The following is an 18,581-nucleotide window of genomic DNA, read 5'->3' on the forward strand; positions in this document are numbered from 1 at the left end:
CAGCTGTGACACTGACATGCATCATGTTTCTTCATTATTTTCCGTTAGATGAAGTAACCATTAGGTAGACAACACCACTTGATTTCAGGTGGTGAGGCATGAACCAGCTAACTCCAGAGTGCCAGGAGCCGTCTGTCTCTTCAGGGGCCTCTCTTCTTCCTGGACATTAGTGCTGCAGAACCTCACAGAAGGAAGGAAATCTGAACAACAATAAGGTAAAATTATGAACCTGATTTTTTTTATGTATTTGAGGATTTAGCATGCGTGGCACCAATTATAATTTTTTTCCAGTACAGTTTTGAAATATCTTCCCAAATTAGCAAACCATTTTTTTAGTTTGTCCTCAAACACAATGAATTTAATTAATTTTTTACTGAGAAACCTGTTTCATATTGACCAAAATGATAAACAGAAGATAGGAGATAGAGAAAATATAAAGCAGCCTGTGTACATTTCTACGTACACCTCCATGTAACTAAATAGGTGTCTCCATCTCCTTCCACATAGCTAGTATACAGGTAACATGCAGATATAGCTCTTTTATCTACATGTGTGCAAACCGCTATGGGCTACCCCACTTAGAAACATGCAAAGTCCATTTTGTTCAAATTGGAGAGTCTTTATTTACCTGGCCAGCCGACAACTGCTCCCTACAGCACCCATAACTGTTTCTCCAAGGAATAGCCCCAAGCCTGAGCATTTCAAGTTCTTTAAAAGCAAAAACTGCCAAAACTACATTTGGATTGATGAATCTGCAAGCAAGCATGTTACAGAAGCTACACTGAGCAGTTAGTGGAACAATGCAATGGGTACATTGGTATTTCCCATGGGACTTTCCAGGTTGGCATAGCAGCAAGCAAGCAGAAGGGAAATGGGTCAAAAATGACCCTAGTTGAGTACAATTTAGAGAATGGTTACTAATGTTTGGACAAACAATCTCTGAGAGGGTACACTGCCCAAGAAAAATGGGAACCAAAGAGAGAACAATTTTAAATTGTGTAAGAATTGCCAATTTATGTTACCAAGCATGCTATGCTAAGCAACTCTTGATAGGTACGAAGGCAGAGTGTTCCCATGGGAGGCACATTTCTTACATGACATGGAGTCTCAGGGTAAAATGGAGTCTGTTTGGTCATTGTCCATATAGCCTGCCCCATGACACAAACAAAAATGTACTGAGCTGTATATTTCCTTTAGCTTATTTATAAGTAAATAGAGAAACTTCTTTGTCATTTGTATTCATTTTAAATAGTTATTACATTACAGTTTCTACATATCCATCAACTTCATTGGAACAATTATATATCTTACTGGATCCTAACATCAAATTCCTCCACTGTAGATTGTTATAAAAATTACTTTCAGATTTCACTACAATAACTGCGATTCAAAGGCCCACTCTAAATACTTGGTGGTTATTATCTAAGTTTCTAAAAGTAGAATTTAAATCAATATTGTGATAACCTACTTACACATGTTGCTTGACTTCTTAAAAATTGTGCCAACTTGTGTTCTAGCTAATATGACATGGATTGTTAATTTCATGATGTCTTAAATCCTCAATAATCTTCGTATTAACTGATTTTCAATTGAAAAGCACATGGTTTTGTTCATTATGAAACAAAAATGTAGAGCAAAATAATGACAAAAATAATAATGTCCCTGTTTTAGTACATCCTAATTCCTGGGCATTCTATATATATGAATCAACTGATTATTTACTAGGACAGACAAGTAAGAATGCTGCTTACTATTAATTTAGTAATAAGATATATAGAATATGCATATTGAGAGTGTGATTCATCCGATTCTCCTACTCTGAAGGCACAGGCATGAACTAAGCAAGCTGAAGAAACAATGTCACCAACAAGCAGAAGCTTATTCCAAGGGCTCCCCCAGACTACCCTATATACTTTCACTCTCATATAACTATTTAATTAGACCAATATATTACATGGTATTTGTACACAGACTTCCCAAACATGGAAATGGAAGTACTGAAAACTCTAGTAACATTCTAATGCAAACTTCTAAGATAATCAAATGGTTCCTTGGGTAGTGCAATGTTCACCTGAACTTTGTGTTATCTTTTTAGCTGTTGTGAGAGATCTCTGGACCCAATGGACTCTGGAGGTTCCTGGTGTTGTCATCTAGGGCTCCTGCATTCACTGGAAGCTCTATGTCAAGTCCTGTTGACCCCATCAAAATTGATAAAGATAAACTGAGACCAGTATAATGTAACAAAGTTTATTGCAGAGAGAAAAAGGTCCTAGCACTGGCCAGTATTCCACACAGAAGGACATTGCTAATGTGCCCCAGGCCTCACAACCAGGAAGACAGAAAATGGCATGCAGGGAATACCCAGTGGATGAAGCCTGACCTTGGCCTCATTTCCTCATCACTGGACAGGCTTCGGCCTAGGATTGGCTGAGGCTCAGTTGCTTAGATATAAGGACACACTGATGGGTCATGTTATACCCTGCTTGGAACCCAGCTAGGTGGTAGTTCACTATGTATGGAGGCTGGTACATGCTTACTCATCATGAACACAGAGGCTTCCCTGATCTCCAGTTCTGCAAGATGGGAGGTATTCCCCTGTGTTACGGCAGGAAGCTGTGAAATTATTGGATCAGGAGAGCTGAGACCTAATCAGACCATCCTAGTTTGAATGGAAAGATATATCTTCCCTGCAGACCCTTCCCCCTCACTCCCTCTGCTATCTGGCTGCCATGAGCTGAGCAGCTTTTATCCACCACACCCTGTGACCATGGCCTAAAGCATAGAACTGGTCCACCATGTACTGAAACTCTAAAACCAGAGACCAAACTGAACATTACCCTCTCTAACTTATTCTTGTTGGGTATTTTGGTCACAGCAATGAAAAACTGACTAACACACCACTTTTTGGTCATCCCCTCAAATAATGACAGATTTAACAAAACTACAGATGCGGACAGTGACAGCACCTACTGCCACCATCACAGGCAAGCTGCCTGATGCCTGTGCAGCTTATGTCACAAAGGCATTCCAATTAGGTGACTGTTATACTCTCTTTTATTATGCTAATCACAATACACCATGACACATGAGAGATAACTGCCTCCAGGTGTTCAACACCTCTGGGTGACTACAACACAACCCAATATCCAGAGAAAAAAGACTGAAAAATACACACTTCCTCATTAAGGGGAGTCTCCACGATGCAAGCCAGTCAATTTTCAAATACCTTTTCATTACAGCCTTTTCCGGTTTCAATGTTAAATTTCTCTAAAAAGGAAGAAAACTGGCATCAAAAATATCATTCCAAAAAGAGAAGAAAAGCAAATCTGCTTCCGCAGCTGGACAGTTGCTTGATGTCAACTGCACTGGCCAACCAGGCCCCTGGAGAACCTCTCAGGTTTAAGGCTCAGAATCTCTCTTCATGCCAATCCACACTCAGTCTTCAGAAATTCATCAGCATTGTCCTGTAAGTGTGCCACAGTTTATGGGCCCAGCAGCTTTGCACCAGGCAGCTGCTCTTGGCTGCCCATCTACCCTCCCCTATTGTAACCTCCATAGCCCAGGGAGGGGCAGCAGCTCTGCAGCCTTTAAACAAAAAACTCAGGAAACTCCATCAGAAGCAAGTGACAGATGTGCACACAGTTTCAGTGATTTATCATTTGACAAAACTCTGAATAAAGACAAGGCAAGCTTCCGGTGGACACTCTCCTCACCTGCAGAAGGCTGCCTGGGTCTGTGGTGTCTCTCATGAGCACTTTTGGTTTTTCTCCTTGTCTTCTCATTGTTGATGTGTTTCTACAGGTAACTCAGAATTTGTTGGTTACAAACACCATCATTGGTCAGTGATCGGGTGGTACTGGCTCTCCATAGTCACGAAGCCATCCTTACCCTGATGTAACTTCATTTACAGTTATAATCAAAATTTGGGAGGACTTTGGGGCTCTGAAAAGAGTGGCGTTTATGATTTGCTCTGCACAATTTCCAGATCTACTGGAGCATTTGTTAGACCAAGTTCAGGAGTCCCATCACCAGGTGGAATAGGGAGGAAGACGCCGCCAGAGCTTTTGGAAAACCTAGATGGGGAGACTTGGTTTCCTTCCCTCCAGGCCATGGCAGTCTAATATGGCCAGGCTGGGGCCACACCCTCACTCCCCCCACCCCAGCACCGCCCATGCCCTTCAGGCCATGCCCACGCCCTTAGTAGGCTGGCCTCTCTGCTGTAGATACAGGGCTAGGATTCAGACCCATCTGAGCCACCTAAAGTTGTGGTTCAGTAGCTACCAAACAGTACTCTACCCAGGTGCAGCCCAATAAGGATTCTTGTGTTGTGAAAGGGAATTTTACAGTTTTTGTCAATGCCTGATCCACAACAGACTTCTGATTATGTAAGTGAGGGATTGACCGATACTGTGAACTCATGCCGAAATGGGATTGCTAGGAAGATAGGGACTGATAGGAACTCACATTATGGGTCAATAGGAGATAAATCTAATACAGAGGAGTTAGGATTAGTAAACCTGAAGGGAGGAATTTGCAAGGGAGGAGTAGCCTGGCTCATTCTGTAAAGCTAGGAGGAGGAGAAGTAGGGAGCTGGATTTTGATTGACACCGAGCTGTGTATCCATTTGTATCTCGTCAGGAAGAGAGAAATGGACTTTAAGCATTTTATCCAAGATAATTTAATATTGAGACTTGTTTCCAGGTCAATAAGGATTGCAAACAATTGAAAGAGTCCCTGGTCATTCTTCAGGTATACTTCCAGGCTCCTGTACTGTTCTCAGGAAGCCCAGGTTTCTCTGCTGTGCTGGAAGATCCATGTGGAGAATGCTGGGTCCTGACAGGGAGGAAATTAGGGGCTGAAAGTGGTTGGGACACTTTAAGTTCACAATGAAGAGATCTTGCTGCCCAGCAATACTCAAAACCCAGTCAAGTATCAGCAAATCTCACTCCACACATGAACTAGGCTCACCACAGCCTCAGAAATGCTTCCTAACATTGAATACAGCGGAAAACAACAACAATGGTCTGGGCACAAAGAAACAGAGAAGAAGCGTAGGTCCAAATCCTGGACATTGACTCCTTCAGCAAAGACAGAGAGAGGTCCCTAGAACCAAAATGATAACTACTCACAAAGGACACACATTTAACAAAGGAAGGAGTCCAAGTCAACTGAAGTGCACATTCCAGACCTTCAAAATCTTGAGGAAACATGCAAGAGAACCTCCTCCCAAACTCACAACACACCAACAAAGGATCCCACAGATAAATGGAATTCCAGAGAAAGATTATAAAAATCTGATTATTAAAATATTCAATAACTTAAAAGAAGATCAAAGTAATTGGGAGGGCACCTATGAGATATAAAAGACCATTTAGGCCTTTAAAGAAGAAGTAGGATTAGTCTTTATCAAATTATTTCATGAAATTGAAGAGTGGGAAAACTCTGATTCCAAAACCAGACAAAGATATTTCAAGGAAGGAAATTTACAGACCAATGTCCCTGATGAACACAGATGCAAAAATTCCTAATCTTTTTCAGAAAACACATTTAAAAATACATGAAGAAGATAATAAACCATGATGAAGTTATTTTATCCCAGGGATACATGGGATAAATAAATAAATAAATAATAAATAATAAATACAAATTAGTAAATGCAATACATCACATAAATAGAATAAATGGATTTAGAGCTATGGTAACAAAAAGGGCATGGTTATGGCACTAAAATAGACATGAAGTCCAATGGAATTGAAAGTAGATACAGAGACAAACCCATGCACAGTCATCTGACTCTTGACAAAGGGACCAAAAATATATGTTGGAGAAATAATCGCTTTGAAAACATGGTGCTGAGAAAACTGAATATCCACATATACAAGAATAAAATTAGGTCCTTATATCCCACCCTGCACAACAGTAAGATCAAAATGGATTGAAGATGTAGAAATCCAGCCAGAAAGGGCAACTTCTAGAAGAAAGCATAGGGTCAGCATGTAGCGGTGCATCCACTGACTTCCTTAGCAAGACCCCTGAAGCTCAAGGAATAAAAACAATGATCAATGAGGTATCATTAAATTAAAAAGCTTCTGCATAGCCAAGGAAATGATAGAGAGGGTGAAGAGAGAACAAATTCAGAATGAGAGAAAATCCGTGTCAGTTATTCTTCTGACAAGAAATTTATATCAAGAATATATAAAGAAGTAAACAATCTGAACACCAAAAAAATCAAATAACCCAATAAAAATTAAAAGAACTAAACAGATATTTATTTTAAAAAGAAATACAAATGGCCACCAAATATATGAAAAAATGTTCAACATCTCTAGCAATCAAGGAAATGCAAGTCAAAATTACATAGAGATTTCATCTCATACTAGTCAGAATGGCAACTGTCAAGAATACAAATAATGAATGTGGGCAGGTATATGGGGAGGAAAGGACCCTAGTAAATTGTTGGTGGGACTGCAAATTAATACAAACATTCTAGGAAGCAGTATGGAAATTCTAGGAATGGGATCATCATATAACTCACCTTTACCATTTCTTGGTATTTATCCAAAAGAACTAAAATCAATGTACTATGGAGATACAGCCATATCAATGTTTATGGAAGCACAGTTCACAATAGGCAGTTATGGGACTAGCTCAGATGGTTGTCAACACATTCATGAATAAAGAAAATGTGATATACGTACACAGTAAATTTTATTCATTCAAAAGGAATAATTAAATTTGGCATTTTCTGGTTAATGGATGAAAGAATATAACACCATGCTAAGTAAAATAACACAGACTCAGAAAGTCAAGGATCAAAAGTTTTCTCTCAAATGCAGAATCTAGAGTAAAGTAAAGGGGAAAATGGAGTTGGATATCATAAAGATATATGGAAGACCAGTGGAATTGAGGAAGGAGATCCAGAGAAAGGGAGAGGGATCAGAAATGGTCATGTGCATGTATAAATATACAACAGTGGATTCCAACTGTATGTGGATCTATAAAGCACTAATTATTAATTTAATATAAACATTGATTAAAAATAAATAAGTATAAGGCAGACCAGTCGAACAGAAGAAGGGGAATCGGGGAGGAAGAAGAGGAGAGAAAGGACAGGAAGCAAGAACTATAATGCACTAAATTAAGTTCAATGTATGTATGATTATGTTACAATGAGTCTTTATGGACAACTATAAACACTAATAAAAGAAAATAAGTAAATAAAATAAAAAGTGTTCCCATAAAGTAATTCTGAGATAAGCAGTTACTACCTTTGGAAATGTAGCGCATCAGATAAATGCTGGGGAAGAGGGGAGAGATGACCCCCTCAAATCTGCAGAAGAGACCTCTGAAAGAAGGGTCTGCCTAGTGAACTTGGCATTGGGGGTTCTGAGCTGGATCTAGCAGTACCAGGATGTGAACTTCTGGTAGGGAACGGTGCCTGTCCAATGTAGGTATCACAGAAGAGTTCAATGAGGCTGGTTCTCAATATGACTTGAGTTAAAGCAGTAGAACCCATGACTCATATTAACCACTGTCCATCACACACAAGGGAAACTATAGGAAGAGAATCTCAAATATACTCACTTCTCAGAAATTAATGGGGAAACATATAGAGGATTGATATTCATTGAATTACAGAAGAGGTTGAGATAGAGGAGAAATTTTTATGCTGGTGAATTTGCCTACATTGGCATTTCTGTTCATTATAATGTACTATCAAAATTCAATTAAGAAAAATCATATTTACATTAGCATCAAAATGATGTATACACTTCACAATACTGTGATCCTGATTAGAATAAGATATATTCCATGTTTGTAGAAATATGTTCTAAATATACTCTACTGAAATGTAAAATGAAAGAAAAATAAACACTTAAAATAAGCAGCAACATTTAACCTAAGAGTGAACTATCTTGGTCCTAAAACTATACAATATTGATGAGTGAAATTGAGAAAGAAAAAATAAATGGACTCAGGCCTCTGGACCAGGTGGTATGAGCTGCTGTGAGCATAGCTTGGCCAGGCACTGAGGGCAAAGGGCCACCCAGGCTTGAGTGGCAGCACCCTTGTCTATTTAGGGACACTGAGCAAGGCAGAGAAAAGTTGTAGACAGAGCAAAAGAGACAGTGGAGGAGATCAGATCCCAGAAGACATGAAACATAGTAGATTGGCTATTCCTGCCTTCATACCCATTGTGAGGACTCCCAGTGTAAGGGGAGTCTCTGAGCAACTATGAAGAGAGAGGTACATCCCCTCAAGGTTTGTGACTGAAGGTGTGGGATACATCAAATAAAAAATAAAAGACAGTAAAATGATATTGACTAGCCATATACTTAGGTCAGTTGGTGAAACTCTTGTAGCTATAGTTGAGAGAAATCAGTGTACTCACATATTGCTGACAAGAACAAAATTAACATAACATGCACAAATCTGTCCACCAAATATTGGCATAAGTGCATCCTGAAAACAACCCACATAAATGCTGCCTGAACTGGGTACTTTGTATGTATTTGGTTTGTGGAAAATATGTGTCATTTTATATATGGTCATAGTCTATTGATTGATCATTCTTCGATACTTGTGAAGTTGTGAAAATTTTTGTTTATGGACTTTTTTCCTAATGTTCAAATTCCTTTTCAAAACTAAAAAGTAAACTAACTTTAAATGAGAGATATTTGAAGACACCAGAAAACATTCCTTTTACTAAGACTATTAATGAAAATGGAACCATAACATAGCAAATCCTATGACATTCATGAAGCACTACTAAGGAAAAGGGTGTAACACTAAATGCCTACATCGAAAAAGCAGAAAGACTAAGAACAGATCCTACAATGACAGTAGAAAAGCAAACACAAACCACACTTAAAATAAGCAGTTGAAAAAGCAATGATAGATATTGGAGAAGAAATAAATTAACACTAAATAACAATACAAAAATATCAATGAAAGCAAAAGTTGTTTATGAAAATACAAACAAAATCAACAGACCTTTAGCTACCCTAACAATAAAAAAGCCAAAGGTAAATAAAATATCAGAGAATAAAAGAAACTTTATAACTGATGTCACAGAAATGCCAAAACCATTAGCAAGTCTTATGAAAAACCACATCTCAACATATTGGAAAATATACAAGAAAGGGATAAATTTGGGACAAATATAACATGCTACATCTGAATTATGAGAAAATATATGACCTGGACATATATAATGACCAAGAAATTTGAATCATTAATAAAATACTTCTAAGTAAAACAAACAAACAAAAACAAAAACATAAAATCCTCCAGCAGCTCATGGCTTCACTACTGTTCTACCAAACATTCAAAGAAAGGTGAGACCACGTCTCCTGAACCCACTCCAGGGAACTGAAGTGAACTTCAACTCCTCAAGTCACATTCCACAAAAAACATCATTTCCCTAGTATAAGATCCAGAAAATTACACACAAAATAAGAGGATTACAGACCCATATCCTTCATCAAGACACATGCAAGCATTCTCAGCAAAACCTAGAAAATGAAATCCAACAGCACATCAAAAAGACAGCACCCTGTGTAAATACGGAATCTATCTCAAAAGACGAGAAGCCCAAAGACAATGACTGGCAATTCCACACTATGATAACAGAACAAAGGACCAACTGCTTATAGAAAGATATATAGGCTTTTTAAGTTGCTGGTATACATATATAAAGGAATAGTATTCATTCTCTAAAAGAATAAACTTGTGACAAATACTACAATGTGGATTAATTTGAAAAACATGTGACTGACCCAAGTCATAAAAAAGAACCCATACTGAATGATTCTACTCAACCAAACATGCAAGACATAAATTTAAACATGGAGATTATACTTAGAGTCTTCAAGTGACTTAAGTAAAGATACATAGGGACAATGGGTAGTGTTTCACTGAAAGTGATAAAAATATCTGGGAAGAAGATATATTTGGAAGTTGCACAATTTTGTAATGTGGTAGATAACACTGAATTGATAACCATGAACTGTTATAAAGGTTAACATAATGTCATGTGAATTTTATCTCAATGATAAGAAATTTTTGCAGCAAAACTGCAGATAGTGTTAGAAGTTTCCCATTTACAGGTTGGTGAGTGAATGAGAGTTGCCCAGCACCCTTAATATTATCTGACACCAAAATACCCCTAATTCACACTGAGATGAAGGAGGGCAAGATGGAAACACACAGTGAGAACCATCAGTCTCTCCTTAGTGTTACTCATTTCTCTACAGATGTCCAGCAAAGGAATTCCACTGCTTCATCCACTGTCCATGCTGGCATGTGGCCAGGTCCTCTCTCCTGGTCTCTCTGCCTGGTGGTGTGCTCAGGCCTCTGGCTGTCTCTGCAGGCTGAGCTCTGGGCTCCCTGGGGTCCTGCTCCCACTGGCCAGGCACCAGGTTCATATAAAGCAGAGGTGACTGAGCCTCCCACATCCCACATAGCACTGTGCTGACTGCACAGATGCACCCTGGTTGCAGACAGATTTGATGGGAAAAACCAAGGAGAGACGCAGTTCTGCTCCCCCCCCCCCCCGAGAACAGGAAACACTCAGGAGGGAGTACTTGGCAGTTAGAGTCCAGGCACTTCTGAGCCTCATTTTTATTCTGCTCAACAAACTGGAGCTTCATCCAGATTGTCAGCCACCCCAGGAAAAAATGGTTAACTGTTCAAAGAATTATAGTAACAATGAAGACTTGTAAACACGATACTATTTTCTGATTTCCAGTGCTTCAGTAGTATTATACCTGGAGCGTGGTGGATATCTGCACAGTGTTTGCAAGTAACATGTGATAATTCTTCATGTTACCTCTTATTGGTTTAAAATTCTTCTATTCAAATAGTTTTTACTTACCACACACGTAGAAAATGCACAAAATTATCTGCACAGTTTTGATGGCTGACAAAGAAATATATTCATATTAAGGCAACAGAAACAAAATGCCAAATACATTGCAGGTGGCAGGGAGGTAGATATGAATTCATTTATATAAATTACATTCATTCATATTTTTCAGTAGCTGTTGAAAATAAAAACATCCAATATGGTATACAATTTTCATAGAAGCATTTTGAATTCATCAACGTCACCTTTTTGTCCTAATCACAAATATGTTTGCATTTTCAATAATTGTTCACATTTTAGACTAAAAGCATATCATGTGTAATGAAGATGTGTGTCTAGTGGTAAAAATATAATAATAGGGTCATGCAGTCTTTAGAAGCACATTAGGGTCAGATGTGCTAAAGTATTCCTCAGCATCCCTCAATGACTGATCAATAACACTAAACCATAATTGCTAATATGTAAAAATGTAATTTAGAAAATAATTAAAACCTGTATTTTACAACATAAACAATCCACTGCATTTTTTAATGCAATCTACTTACTTGATAGTAAAGAACTGTCAGAGAAATACCAAAAGAGAAAACTCCCAGCTTTCTCCACTAACACACGAAAGTATTTGCAGAAGCCCTTCTTCAAATTACTGGCATTAAAAATATGCTAATTTCTCTTTATGATTCTATTCTTGACCTTCTTGTTACCTGAACTTTGTTTTATTTATAACACCAACTTTTGGTGTTTATGGGAATTTTCAATAAGCATTTTCATTAGAGGACAATGTAGTTGTCTACATTGCTAAAATTGTGAGGTCAAATTAGAAAATTTGAAGACTTATTTCTTATTTTTTAAAAAAATCTAGGTGAAGAAACTAATCACATTTTTGAGATCTACAAGAATACTTGGAGGACCCCAGGAAATCAGGTAGTGGTCCTATATTTATTTTGTCATATCCATAATCTGAAGTTTCCTGTGAGACTGATCCATGAAAAAAGTAAGTCAAATATAGATGAGAATTTTTCAAGAAGTAGTTAAACACATAAGCAATGAAGGACAACAATTAAATTCATATGATTCAAACTGCTTACTGGACAATTTACTAAGTTTAATTGGAAAACTAAAAATAGTACATGGTTTAGTATAAAAAGTGGAAACAAAAAAATGTCTCTGTAGTTCTGTGCCAACTTCCAGATCCTGTGTACATATATGTTTATCTTATATTTGACACAAATGTCTAGGGGTGGTAAGCAAGGACTCCTGTAGTGCCTGGAAGTCAGTATAAAAAGTTGAAAACCTGCAAAGTTTTTAAAATGCATTTGTCTCATCACCCATCACCTTCTGAATTTGTCATGTGCATTTATATTTTTACATAATGTATTATTGTATTATTTCTCTCATGGTAATCAATTTACTTGAAAATATCAATATTTTTCTTCTTTCCAAAACGTAACCATCAGTAATCGTTGTAGCCATACTTGTTTCATCGTTATGCTTGTTGAGCAATTACTGCTATAAAGTGGAAATGTACACATTTGCAAGTGCACAGGGCACCTGCGCTTGCATGACCTCCCACCATCCTGCACTGTGTGTGCTATAGCAGTGTAGAAGGGGCAGAGCATGCGTGAGAGCTCTTCATCTGTAAGTCAGCAGCATAAAGAAATCCAGTTGAGGGGAGTGATCAGTCAACAAAGCCACCAGGCATTAGTTCCATACCACTGTGAAGGAAGTCATGCAGTTGATACTAAAAAGATGAACAATACAAGGTCCCAAATCAAGGAATTTGCACCAGTGATCTGAGTGTTGAATACATGCTGATTTAATCAAAGGCAATATAATATGTCTATTTCTAACACTACACAGAAGGGGGAAAAGTTTAAGATTGTAAAGCAGTTTCCAGAGGAAAAGTTTCATTTGAGCCTTCTTTAAAGCCCAATACACATTAATGGAGAAAATTATATCACTAGGTCACAGTTAGGAAAGGCTTGTGTCAGCAAGTTCCAGAGTATTCTATAAACAAGGGGGTCATTCGGGAGTGAGCCTCAGGTTTGTATCAGGGAAGAATTGGGGATGGGGCAAGACAGTGTTCAGGTAGACAGAGTAGGACCCCTTGAACTTCACCCTCACTGTGAAATTAACACCAACCTACCTGTGTCTGGCTACCCACCCCTGACCCAGGGGAACACACATTTCCAGAGGAACCCAGGGAGGCTCACCAGGAAGATCACTTTTCTAAGGGTAAGTGTGGTTAACCTAGAAGGTGCTGAGAAGGACCAGGTTTGCAGAGGGCAGAGGAAATGACAATATGGGTGATTCTGGATTGAGTCACCTATGGGTGGTCTAACCTGCTGTAGAAGTATTGTAACCATGGGAAAAATATTCTTTTAGCACATACATTCAGTATCTTTTTGTATAATTATGATGCCATTAAAAAGAAAGAAAAATAATGGAAGGTTCCACAAGGAAAATATAAATTATTGTCTAGACAAAGGGAACTTCAACTTCATGGTGGTGAACACAGAGAGAGAACATTTAAAGGTACAAAGTAGAAGTTGAGGAGAGTGTCAGCTGCTCGGGGCCTGAGGCTCTGAAGACCTTACCCTGATAACCTGGAGAGGAATAGAGAGCCCAGCAGGAGCAGGGACAGGCTGGTTGAGGGTGTGTGTCCAGGAGACAGCACCACCCCCATCCTGGGGAGCACCAGGGAGAGTGAGAGACTTCAGCAGAGTTAAGGGGCACTCAGGTCACCTCAGTTTTCCACAACACTGGGCCTGTGATGCTGGAATGGAAAAATTTGAACTATTGAGATGGTTTTCTCATGAGTCAAATGTTTTCATGTTCATAGTGATCAGTACTCCAACATGATATATATAGATCTTTACATAAAAATGTAAAAAATATTACAATTTGCTTTATAATTTGAGTTATTAGGTGTGGAGGTAATGGCAAAATAATATTGAATTGTATTTATGGAGGAGGATGAAGGTAAGTAAACTACAGAGCATTAAACAATGAACTGTCACACAGGTGGGTATGCAGGTGAGGAGTTGGGCAACCCTGGAAGTGCTCTGCATGGAGTCTCAGGAGGTCAGGGGAGGTCTGATGGGGAGCTGAGGACAAGCCCTGAAGGTCAAACTCAGATGTTGGGCTGCAGACCTCCAAACCAGCACTGGGGGGTGTACTCTGATCAGAAATGATTAAACATATCAGAAAACCAAGAATACCTTCCTCTGCAGGCAAAGTGTCTACAAAATATAAGAAAACTATTTGGACATGAATGTGTGAACTAATTGTATTAATGATGTTTTTTACTTCCTCTTTTTAACTCTTCATCTTCTCAAATAACCAGAATTTCAAGTAAATGGCCAATGTCACCATGGTAACTGAATTTCTCCTCCTGGGCTCTCCTGATGGCTGGAATCTGAGTTTCCTCTATTCCACAGCATTCCCAATGACCTACCTGGGTACCTTGTTAGGGAACCTTCTCATTGTTACAGTCACGACTGCTAACCAGCACCTGTACAAACCCATGTACTTCTTCCTCAGGAACCTGTCCATCTTAGACATGTGCTTCATTTCTGTCACTGTCCTCAATACCTGTGTCAAATCTCTTACTGGCAACAGGGTCATTTCAGTAGCTGATTGTGCAATACATATCTTCTTGGTCATTTTTTGTGCATATGTGGAGATGCTATTTCTCACAATCATGGCCTGGGACCGCTATGTGGCCATCTGCCAGCCCCTCCAGTACCTCTTCATTATGAACCCCAGATTTGTGTCTGCATGACCCTGGCTTCCCTGCTCAGTGGTCTGCTGTATGCAGGTGTGCACACTGGGAACACATTACAGCTGTCCTTCAGCCAGTAAAACGTGGTCCATCAGTTCTTCTGTGATGTCCCCTCTCTGCTGAGGCTCTCCTGCTCTGACACCACCAGCAACATGGTCCTTCTTCTTGTCTCTATTATAATCATTGGTGGTGGCTGCTTGGCTATAATAATAATGTCATATATTCACATATTTGCTGCTGTGCTGAAATTTCCCACCAGAGCCCCAGGGAAGGCCTTCTCCACCTGCACCCCTCACATCCTTGTTGTGTCAGTCTTCCTCAGTTCCATCACAAGTTTGTACCTGAGACCATCAGCAACCTCTGACACCCTCCAGGATATGGTTCTCTCTGCCTTTTACACCATGGTTCCTCCCTTCCTGAATCCTCTCATCTACAGTCTCAGGAACAAGCAGGTAAAGGAAGCTGTGAGGAGAGTAATGTAAAGACAGTTGTTTTCAGAGAAATGATAAAATTGCATTTCAGGATTGTCCTCATTTCCCTGTTTGTGGTTCTTAGATAAAGCTCTTCACATCTGAGATTTCCATCTAACCCTGCCTACACTGGGATCACATCATTAGGAGATGATTTATTTTATTTTATAAGATATCTTTTTTGTGATTTACCATATTTTTCCATGGACACATCATAAAATTTGTAATTTTATCATTGTATACATTTTTATTTTTAATTATTTGTTCTAATTAGTTACACATGACAGCAGAACGCATTTTAACTCATTATTCTAAATGGAGTATAATTTCTTATTTCTCTGGTGGTACATGATACAGAGTTTTACGGTTTGTGCAACCATAAGTGTATGTACACAGGTTAATAATGACTGCCTCATTTTGACAGCCTTCTCCCCCACATCCTTCCTTCCCCTCACTCCCTTTTGCACAATCTAAAGTTCCTCCATGCTTCCCTATGTTCCCCCAGTTAATGGATCAAAACTGCATATCAAATGAAACAGTTTGCCTTTGGTGTTTGGGGATTGGCTAATTTCACTTAGCAGGATATTCTCCAACACCATCTGTTACCCAAAAATGCCATAATTTTATATTTTTAAGGCTGAGTAATACTCCATTGTGTACATATACTACATTTTCTTTATCCATTCATTTGTTGAAGGGCACCTAATTTGGGTCTAGGGTTTAGGATTGTGACTTGAGCTGCTATAAACATTGATGTGGCTGTGTCATATAGTATGCTGTATTTAAGTTCTTTGGGTATAAAACAAGAAGTGAGATAGCTGGGTTATATATGGTGGTTCCATTCCAAGTTTTCTAAGAAATATCCATACTGCTTTCCAGAGTGGTTGCACCAATTTTTGGTCCCACCAGCAATGTATGAGTGTACCTTTTCCCCCACATCCTAACCAACAGGTAATGTTGCTTTTATTGTTGATAATTTCCATTCTTACTGGAGTGAGATGAAATATCAGAGTAGTTTTGGTTTGCATTTCTCTAATTGCTAGAGATGTTGAAAACTTTTTCATATATTTGTTGATCAACAGTATATCCTCCTCTGTGAAGTGTCTGTTCAGTTTCTAACAGATTGGTTATTTGTTTCTTTGGTGTTAAGTTTTTTGGATATATTTCTTTCATGTACATGTGGTAAAGACTTTCTCCTATTCTGTAGGCTCTCTCTTTATGTTCTTGATTTTTTCCTTTGTTGTGAAGAAGTTTTTTAGTTGATATCATCCCACTTATTGATCTTTGATTTTATTTTTTGTGCTGTACAAATCTTTTTAAGGAAATATGTCCTAAGCCAACATGATGAAGATGTGGTTCTACTTTTTATTCTAGTAGGCACAATGTCTTGGGTCTAATGCCTAGGTCTTTGATCCATTTTAAGTTGAGTTTTGTGCAGGGTGAGAGATAGGGATTTAGTTTCATTTTGCTACATATGGATTTCCAGTTTTTCCAGCTCTATTTGTTAAAGAAGCTATTTTTTCTTTGATGTATTTTTGGCACCATTGTTTAGTATGTGATAACTGTTTTTATGTGGGTTTGTCTCTATGTCTTGTATTCTGTACCATTGGTCTACAAGTGTATTTTCGTGCAAAAACCATGCCATTTTTGTTACTATGACTCTGTAGTATAGTTTAAATTTCTATATTGTGATGCTTCCTGCTTTACTCTTTTTGCTAAGGATTGCTTTCGCTATTCTGGATCTCTTATTTTTCCAAATGCATTTCAAAATTACTTTTTTCTATTTCTATGAAGAATGACAGTGGGATTTGATAGGAATTGCATTAAATGTGTATAATGATTTTGGTAGCATGGTCATTTTGACAACATTAATTCTGCCTATCCAAGATCATGGGAGGTTTTCCATTTTCTAAGGACATCTTCAAATTCCTTCTTTGTATTGTTGTTTTCATTGTAGAGGTCTTTTTACTTCTTTTGTTACATTGGTTCCTACTTATTTTTATCAATGCATAATTTAGTGAATAAATATAGTTCAACATATTTGCTAAAATTCTTTGAGGTTATATATATATAAAACCTCAAAGAATTTTAGGATATATATATATATATATATATAAGATTCATCCAATATGTCCTCTTACCTATATGAAGAGCATCTAGTTTGGTTCTATAGTTTAGCTATTGTGACTTGAGCTCCTATAAACATTGATGTGATCAAATACTGTGACAGAGAAAATTTTACCAATTTAATCTAGAGATAACTTACACTCCATAATCTATTCTTACTCAGAGCCAGTGTCAAATATGCAAGAACTGTGATATATAATTTTGTCAATTAATTATTTGAAAATATACAAAAATCAAATCCTAAAGAAGTTGTGACCAAAAATCCAGAGAGAAGCACAATAATATCCCTCTCCATCTAGAACATGAAAAAAAGAGAAGAGTTTCTTTTTCCAAGAAGTAAATGGGGGGGGGCATTTTTACCACCCCTTGTGTCCTGACAATAAACCCAACTTCTGGGGAAGAAACCCCACCTTCCTTAGCTGTTCATGAGTGACCCAGTGTCAGGAACCAAACCCCAAGGCTGAAATGCAGGTCATCTTTTGGACTGTTTTCCTCCCACACTGTAATTGTCTGGCCTCAGTGTCTGATGATGTGAACACTTAAAATCATCTCACTTTACTGAACTTTTAAACATCTATCTGTACTTGTTTCCTAAAACCTTGTGGCAGTTTATTTTTTTCCTGAACAGCGATTGAATCCAGGGGAGCATCCCCAGACTTTTATGTGTTTAATATAAAAACAGGGTCTTAGTAAGTTGTTTACTGTCTCACTAAGTTGCTGATGCCAGCTTGGAAACTCTTATTCTCCTGCCTTAGCTCCTGATGCACTGGAATTGCAGGGGTGTGCCACTTCCCCAGTCTTGTGGCAATCTTTCATCATCTCACAAACGTTATTTCTCTCCAAACATTCTAGTGTCCTCATTGACATATGCTTTGCCAACTATGAATTATAAATGACATATGATCATATCAAGTTACCTAGGAATACTTATATAACAAAAAGAGAAAATATATATATATAATATGAAAATATTACATCAAATTCTAACTTTTGAGAAACAATTTTATTCAACAGTACACTAATAGGAAAAAAACCAATGTAATTATTACCTAGGTAAATTTAAAAGCCTGAACATATTTGATTGATTAGTAAAGGCATTTCTTAAAGTTTGCAGATAGGGGAATGCTTGGGAACCAGTGAGCAGCCCAGCACTGGATGCTACAGGAAGCCTTGACTTGCTTAACAGGATCCAAACAGAACACAAGCTCCATCCACACACTGTGTCTATAGTTTCTGGTTCTCACTGCTCCAGTGTTCCCTGCTAGAGCAGAAAGACCTTCAAAGAATCCCAGATGAATTCTGCAAACTCCATATTTACATGCATTTCCTCCAGAAA

At 38.2% G+C, this 18,581-nt stretch overlaps 1 pseudogene across 1 annotated transcript; it reads left to right on the forward strand.

Moving 5' to 3' along the window:
- The first annotated feature begins 14,222 nt into the window (after positions 1 to 14,222).
- On the forward strand, positions 14,223 to 15,130 carry LOC308652784 (olfactory receptor 14C36-like; annotated as a pseudogene). The gene has a single exon. The product of its transcript is annotated as an olfactory receptor 14C36-like (transcript).
- The last annotated feature ends 3,451 nt before the right edge of the window (positions 15,131 to 18,581 follow it).

Source organism: Spermophilus citellus (assembly GCF_964194105.1).
Source record: "Spermophilus citellus genome assembly, chromosome: 1".
Taxonomy (NCBI): domain Eukaryota; kingdom Metazoa; phylum Chordata; class Mammalia; order Rodentia; family Sciuridae; genus Spermophilus; species Spermophilus citellus.